This window comes from Nycticebus coucang, chromosome 13, assembly GCF_027406575.1.
Source record: "Nycticebus coucang isolate mNycCou1 chromosome 13, mNycCou1.pri, whole genome shotgun sequence".
NCBI lineage: Eukaryota > Metazoa > Chordata > Mammalia > Primates > Lorisidae > Nycticebus > Nycticebus coucang.
The window spans coordinates 21005857-21013312 of NC_069792.1; the positions used below are offsets into that span (position 1 = coordinate 21005857).

The window sequence follows — 7456 nt, forward strand, 5'->3', positions numbered from 1 at the left end:
AGGAGAGTAAATATGATTAGGTAACATACTTTGCTTTTGCAGTGTTGAGTCCAAGTTCCTCTTGTGTCCTTCACCCACGAAGTGTGCCATATACCAGTGCAATGTACAGCTGGGTGGGAACTCACCCAACCCCTTGCTTCTCTCCCCCTACTTGAATTTAATTGAATTTCTCTTTTAGGTTAGCATGTAGTTAATCTAGTCGTTTCAATTTAATACTGAGTACATGTGTTGCTTGTTTTCCATTCTTATGATATTTTGCTTAGAAAAAAATGTTCTCCAAATCCGTCCAGATTATTATAAAAGATACAAAAAAACTGCATTTTTTATGGCTGAATACTATTCCATGGTATATATATATACACCACAATTTATTACTCCATTCACATGTTGAAGGACACTTGGCTTGTTTCCACATCTTCACTGCTATGAACATTTGAGTGCAAATGTCCTTATGGTGAAATGTTTTCTTTTGTTTTGGATAGATACCTACTAATGGGATTGAAGGGTCAAATGATAGGTCTACTTTTAATTCTTTGAGGGATCTCTACACTTCTTTCCATAGAGGCCATACTAGTTTGCAGTCACGCCAATAGTGCATGAGTGCTCCTTTTTCTCTGCACCCACGCCTGCATCTGTTGCTTTGGGAACTTGTGATGTGGGCCATTCTCACTGGAATTAGGTGATATCTCAAAGTGGTTTTGATTTGCATTTCTCAGATGATTAAGGATGATAAGCATTGTTTAACGTGTTTGTGGGCATTTCGTCTGTTCTCATGAGAAAAGTTTCTATTCGTGTCTCTTACCTAGTTTTTAATGGGGTTGTTTGCTCTTTTTCTGTTGATTTGAGCTCTTTGCAGATTCCTGTTATTAGCCCTTTGTCAGATTTGTAACATGCAGATATCTTCTCCAATCCTGAAGGTTGTCTCTTTGCTTTGTTGATTGTGTCTTTAGCTGTGCAGCTTTTTAGCTTGATCAGGTCCCATTTATTTCTTTTTGTTGTTGCAGTGATTGCTAGTGAGTCTTCTTCATATATTCTTTCCCTAGGTTGACAAGATTGAGGGTTTTTTTTTTTTTTTTGAGACAGAGTCTCAAGCTGTCACCCTGGGTAGAGTGCTATGGCATCATAGCTCACAGCAACCTCCAAGTCGGGCTCAAGTGATCCTCTTGCCTCAGTTTTTTTTCCTATTTTTAGTAGAGATGGGGTCTCACTTTTGCTCAGGCTGGTGTCAAACCTGTGAACTCAGGCGATCCACCTGTCTCAGCCTCCCAGAGTGCTAGGATTACAGGCGCGAGCCACTGCACCTGGCCAGCTTAAGGGTTTTTCTCACACTTTCTTTTTTATTTCTTTTCTTTTTTTTTTTTTTTGTAGAGACAGAGTCTCACTTTATGGCCCTCGGTAGAGGGCCGTGGCATCACACGGCTCACAGCAACCTCCAACTCCTTGGCTTAAGCGATTCTCTTGCCTCAGCCTCCCGAGTAGCTGGGACTACAGGCGCCCGCCACAACACCCAGCTATTTTTTTGATTGCAGTTCAGCCAGGGCCGGGTTTGAACCCGCCACCCTCATTATATGGGGCCGGCGCCTTACCGACTGAGCCACAGGCGCTGCCCTTTTCTCACACTTTCTTCTAGGGTTTTTATCATCTTGGGTCTTAGATCCAAATCTTTTATCCATCATGAGTTAAGTTTTGTAAGTGGTGAGAGGTGTAGGTCTAGTTTCGGTTTTGTACATGTGGCTAACCGGTTCTTCAAGCACCATTTATTGAATAGAGATTCTTTTCCCCAGTGGATTTGTTTGCTTTGTCAAAGATCAGATGGCAAGATGAAGTTTGTTCTACCTCTAGATTCTATGTTCTGTTCCGTAGATCTGTCTCTATTTTTATGCCAATACTATGATGTTTTGATCACTATAGACTCATAAAATAACATCAAGTCTGGTAAACAGATGCCTCCAGATTTGTTCTCATTTTGTAGAATTGTGTTGGCTATTTGGTTTTTTTTCTGGTTACATATGAAATGTAGAACTATTTTTTCAAGATCTTCTAAGTATGACATTGAATTTTAATGGGAATTGCATTAAATCTGTAGATAGCATTGGGTGGTGTAGACATTTTAACAATGTTAATCTTCCAAGCCATGAGCATGGTATGGTCTGTCATCTGTGAATAGCCTCTGTTATTTCTTTTCTCAGTGTTTCATAGTCCTCTCTGACGAGATGCTTCACATCCTTTGTTCTGATTGGAGGTTGGAAGGCTTTTAGCTGGCATGGGCACACTGTGAGGGTTCACATCACTCCCTCTGGATGAAGGGCTCAACTAAAACCTAAACTTTACCTCAGAAACACAAACCGTGTACCCTAATCATTCGTACTGTACTCTCTTATTAATTTCAATTTAGTAGTTGAATTGATGCCATTATTTTCCACATCAGCAATCCATTTTCCTTACTTCAATAAAGAGGATAGCCATTTATTGTATGTCCATATTTGACACGGTCCCATGACTTTTCTCGGAAGTCTACGGCCCCAGGCATCAGCATGGGTCGGATGAGGTGGCCGATGCAGCATGTGGTGCTGGTCCAGAACAGCCCACACACTTGATGGGTTTGTTCACAGTCCCACTTCCTATTAAGAAATAATTCTCTAGAAATTATACATACTATTTGCTTTTACTTTTTGTTTATTTATTTGTTTATTTGTTAGAGATAGGGTCTTGCTCTGTTGCCCAGGCTAGAGTGCAGTGGTGCAATTATAGTTCACTATAACCTTGAACTCCTGGGTTCAAGCCATCTTCCCATGTTAGCCTACTGTGTACTTAGAATTACAGGCATGCACCACCATGCCTGGCTACTTTTTCTTATTTTTTATAGAGGTGGGGTCTTGCTGTGTTACTCAGGCTGGTCTCAAACTCCTAGCCTCCAAGCAATCCTCCTGCCTTAGCATCTCTGAGTGCTGGAATTATAGGTGACCTACTGTGCCCATCCACTACTTGGCTTTATAATTTTCATGTTTTGTAAGAGTAAAAATTCAGTACAGAGTTGGATGATTGACTCATGAACTTTTGTGCTAGCTAAGCATGCCTAAAAAGTCTTCCAGGGTTTCAGTAGTGGCTAGAATGTTAGCTCGAACATTTCTTGCTACTTTAGTGGCCCACCTGCCCAAGGGAAGCAAACATGCAACACTGTGCTTGCACTGCATAGTGTAAATTTTCAATGATGTTGTAAAACTTCAGCATACAACAGGAACAGTAGCCAGGCATAGTGGCTCCCACGTGTAATCCTAGCACCTTGGGAGGCCGAGGTGGGTGGATTACTTGAGCTCATGACTTTGAGACCAGCCTAAGCAAGATCAAGAACCTTGTCTCTACTAACAATAGAAAAACTAGCCAGATGTTGAGACTAGCTACTCAGGAGGCTGAGGAAAATAGACTGCTTCAGCCCAAGAGTTTGAGGTTGCTGTGAGCTATGATGATGCCACAGCACTCTAGCCAGGGTGATGGAGTGAGACTTTGTCTAAAACAAAACAAAACAAAACAGGAATAGTAGTAAAATTGACAGCTACCTCTGTGTTTGTCACAACCTTACAATGTAATAACTACGTTTAATAAACATCATGCATAGCCGGGCGTTGTGGCGGGCACGTGTAGTCCCAACTGCTCGGGAGGCTGAGGCAAGAGAATCGCTTAAGCCCAGGAGTTGGAGGTTGCTGTGAGCTGTGTGAGGCCACAGCACTCTACCGAGGGCCATAAAGTAAGACTCTGCCTCTACAAAAAAAATAAATAAATAAACATCATGCATAGAGCTATGCCCAATAATTAACGTACACTATCTTAGCTCTCAGAACTACCTGTGGTGTACATGCTATTACTTACCACAGAAAACTGACACAGACATTTAATTATACAGAGCTGATAAGTGGAGGAGTCAAGATTTGAACTCTGGTCAGCTAGTCTTGCCACTCTGTAATTACTATTATTATTTTTTAGAGACAGTCTCACTTTGTCGCCCTTGGTAGAGTGCTGTGGCATCACAGCTTACAGTAACCTCCAGCTCTTGGGCTTAGGTGATTCTCTTGCCTCAGCCTCCTGAGTAGCTGGGACTACAGGTGCCTGCCACAACACCCGGCTAGTTTTATGTTGCAGTTTGGCGGGGCCGGGTTTGAACCTGCCACCCTCGGTATATGGGACCAGTGCCCTACTCACTGAGCCACAGGTGCTGCCCCGCCACTCTGTAATTATTAATGATAACTGCAATCAATAAGTTTGTTTATCACTTGAATAGGTTGAAGTTTGCTTTGTTAAAATCTGAGTTTTGTCTTCAGTAACTTAAATAATCTCAGAGTTAAGTTACTAGTCGTTGTGAATGAGAGTATGTCATAGGCCTAAGCCTCTTTTTTTTTTTTTTAAAGGCTAATCAAATGAAGCAGTGGGAGTAGAGAAGGAACAAAGGAATCTGTAACTGGTTGTGATCAATTTGTGGTGAACACCACTGTACTTACAAAGATAAACTTTATATATTTTTCTTTCATTCGCTTTTTTTCAGGACACCCAAAATGAAATTGATTTCAGTCTTGAACAAATATGTTAAAAATATTTTTACTAAAGCATTATCTAGACAAATTGGCATGAATTATAGCTGGTAAATGTGTATCACTTAGAAACCTAGCTCAACTTTTTGTACAACAAATTATGCTTAGATAAACAGAGACCATTTGTCTGTGTAAATATTGGTCTTTTGCTGTCTGCACAAAATGGAGCTGAGCCATGAAGATGTGTTGCCTTCTGCAATGGCTAATAGATTTTAAAACCTGCTCAGTAACTAGATTAACAAAGCATAATCATTATGAGTTTGGTGGCCTGTCATTTTCTTTGAATGGACTGGGTTGAATACATTGAGCTTTTCCAAAGCATCTCTAGAGACCACAACCCCATTCACTTCCTCTCCCTAGGTCCTTGGGTTTCTAGTCTGTTCCTCTTCCCAACACTTAACTAATGTCTACTTTGAAATGTCCAAACCTACCTTGTGTTGAAGTTTTATAGTAAATCATAAAACTAATGTCTACTTTGAAATGTCCAAACCTACCTTGTGTTGAAGTTTTATAGTAAATCATAGCAAAAAAATTCTTCCTAACTGAATCACCTACCACATCTCAGATGATATGTGATTAGCACCATTGTTATTTATTTATTTAATCTCTCTCCGTCACTCTAAGTAGAATGCTATGGCATCATCACGACTCACAGCAACCTCTCTATTTTGGGCTCAAGAAATCCTCTTGTATCAGCCTCCCAATCCTAGAAACTGGGATTATAGGAGCCCAATATGTCACTTGGCTAGTTTTTCTATTTTTAGTAGAGACCAAGTCTCACTCTGCTCAGGCTGGTCTCAAACTCCTGAGCTCAAGCAATCAAGCAATCCACCTGCCTTGGCCTCTCAGAATGCTAAGATTACAAGTGTGAGCCACCACCCATCCCATTATTCTTTTTTTTTTTTTTTTTTGAGACAGAGTCTCAAGCTGTCACCCTGGGTAGAGTGCCATGGTGTCACAGCTCACAACAACCTCCAACTCTTGGGCTTAAGCAATTCTCTTGCCTTAGCCTCCCAAGTAGCTGGAACTATAGGCACCCACCACAACACCCAGCTATTTTTTGTTGCAGTTGTCACTGTTTTAGCTGGCCTGGGCCAGGTTCGAACCCACCAGCTTTGGTGTATGTGGCCGGCACCCTACCCACTGAGCTGCAGGTGCCACCCAGCCCATTATTATTATTTCTTCAAAATAATTTATATTGCTATCCATATGCTGACAAGCATCAAAATTAGTTTTCACTGACATTTGCTAACACCATGGAGGTACAGGGTATAATTGTGCTACTGATAATCACATCTGTGACAAAAAAAGAACTCTTTCCTCACCTAAGCAAGCTTTGCTTCAGGATTTAGGATTCTTCTATTTATTTTTTTTAAACCTCACTCTGTTGCCCTGGATAGAGTGCTGTGGCGTAAACCTAGCTAACAGCAACCTCAAACTCCTGGGTTTAAGCAATCCCCTTGCCTCAGCCTCCCAAGTAGCTGGGACTACAAACACCTGCCACAATGCCCTAGCTAGTTTTTCTATTTATAGTAGAAATGGGGGTCTCGATCTTGCTCAGGCTGTCTCCCAACTCCTGAGCTCAAGGTCACCTACCTGCCTCAGACTCCCAGAGTGCTAGGATTACAGGCCTGAGCCTCTGCACCCAGCCTAAACCTCACTTTTTTTTTGGGGGGGGGGGCAGAGTCTCATTATGTCACCCTTGGTGGAGTGCCATGGAGTCAGAGCTCGCAGAAACCTCAAACTGTTGGGCTTAAGCATTTCTCTTGCCTCCCAAGTAGCTGGGACTACAGGCGCCCATCACAATGCCTGGCTATTTTGGGGTTACAGTTGTCATTGTTGTTCAGCAGGACCAGGCTGGGCTTGAACCCGCCAGCCTCAGTGTATGTGGCTGGCACCCTACTCATTAAGTTATGGGCATCACCTCAACATCACTTTTAAGAACACACATAGAATGAAAGCAAAGGAATAGAAACAGATAGGTCATGCAAACAGAAATAGCAAAAGAGCAGGAGTAGTGGTAAAATAGATTTTAAGTCAAAAGCTGCAAAAAAAGATACAAAGGAGACATTATATAATGATAAAGAGGTCAACTCATCAAGAGGATATAACCTGACATCAGAGAAGCTAAATATATAAAACAAACATTAAAGGATCTGAATGGAGAGACACATTGCCATACGATAATAGTAGGGGACTCCAACACCCCTCTTTTAACAAAGGACAGGTCATACAGACAGAAAACTGATAAAGAAACATTGGATTTGAACAATGCTTTAGACCAAATGTACCTAACAGATATATACAGGATGTTTCATCCAATAGCAAGAGAATACACATTTTTAAGGGCATACACCATTTTCCAGGATACGTAACGTTAGGGAACAAAACAAACCTCAGTAAATGTAAGATGATTAAATTACATCCCATATTTTTTTTCAACCACAAAGGAATGAAATTAGCAATCAATACCAGAAGGGAATTTTTTCTGTTGTTTCTGTCTCTCAATTCTTTATTATTTAAAGGAAGGGAAAACTGAAGGAAAGGCTAAGAGGTAAGTAAAAAAACATGGAACACTTCATGAATTTGCATGCCATCCTTGCACAGGGGCCATGCTATTCTTCTCTGTATTGTTCCAATTTTAGTATATGTGCTGCTGAAGCAAGCACAAAAGGAACTTTTTATTTATTTATTTATTTTTGCAGTTTTTGGCCGGGGCTGTGTTTGAACCCGCCACCTCCGGCATATGGGGCCAGTGCCCCACTCCTTTGAGCCACGGGCACTGCCCCAAAAGGAACTTTTTAAAATTCACAAATAGGCTCGGCACCTATACCTCAAGCGGCTAGAGCACCAGCCACATACACCACAGTTGG

At 41.4% G+C, this 7456-nt stretch overlaps 1 non-coding gene across 1 annotated transcript; it reads right to left on the minus strand.

The window, feature by feature from the left end:
- Window positions 1-7145: 7145 nt before the first annotated feature.
- On the minus strand, window positions 7146-7252 carry LOC128564082 (U6 spliceosomal RNA). The gene has a single exon (XR_008373970.1). It is a non-coding gene; the product is annotated as a U6 spliceosomal RNA (small nuclear RNA).
- Between the last annotated feature and the right edge of the window lie 204 nt (window positions 7253-7456).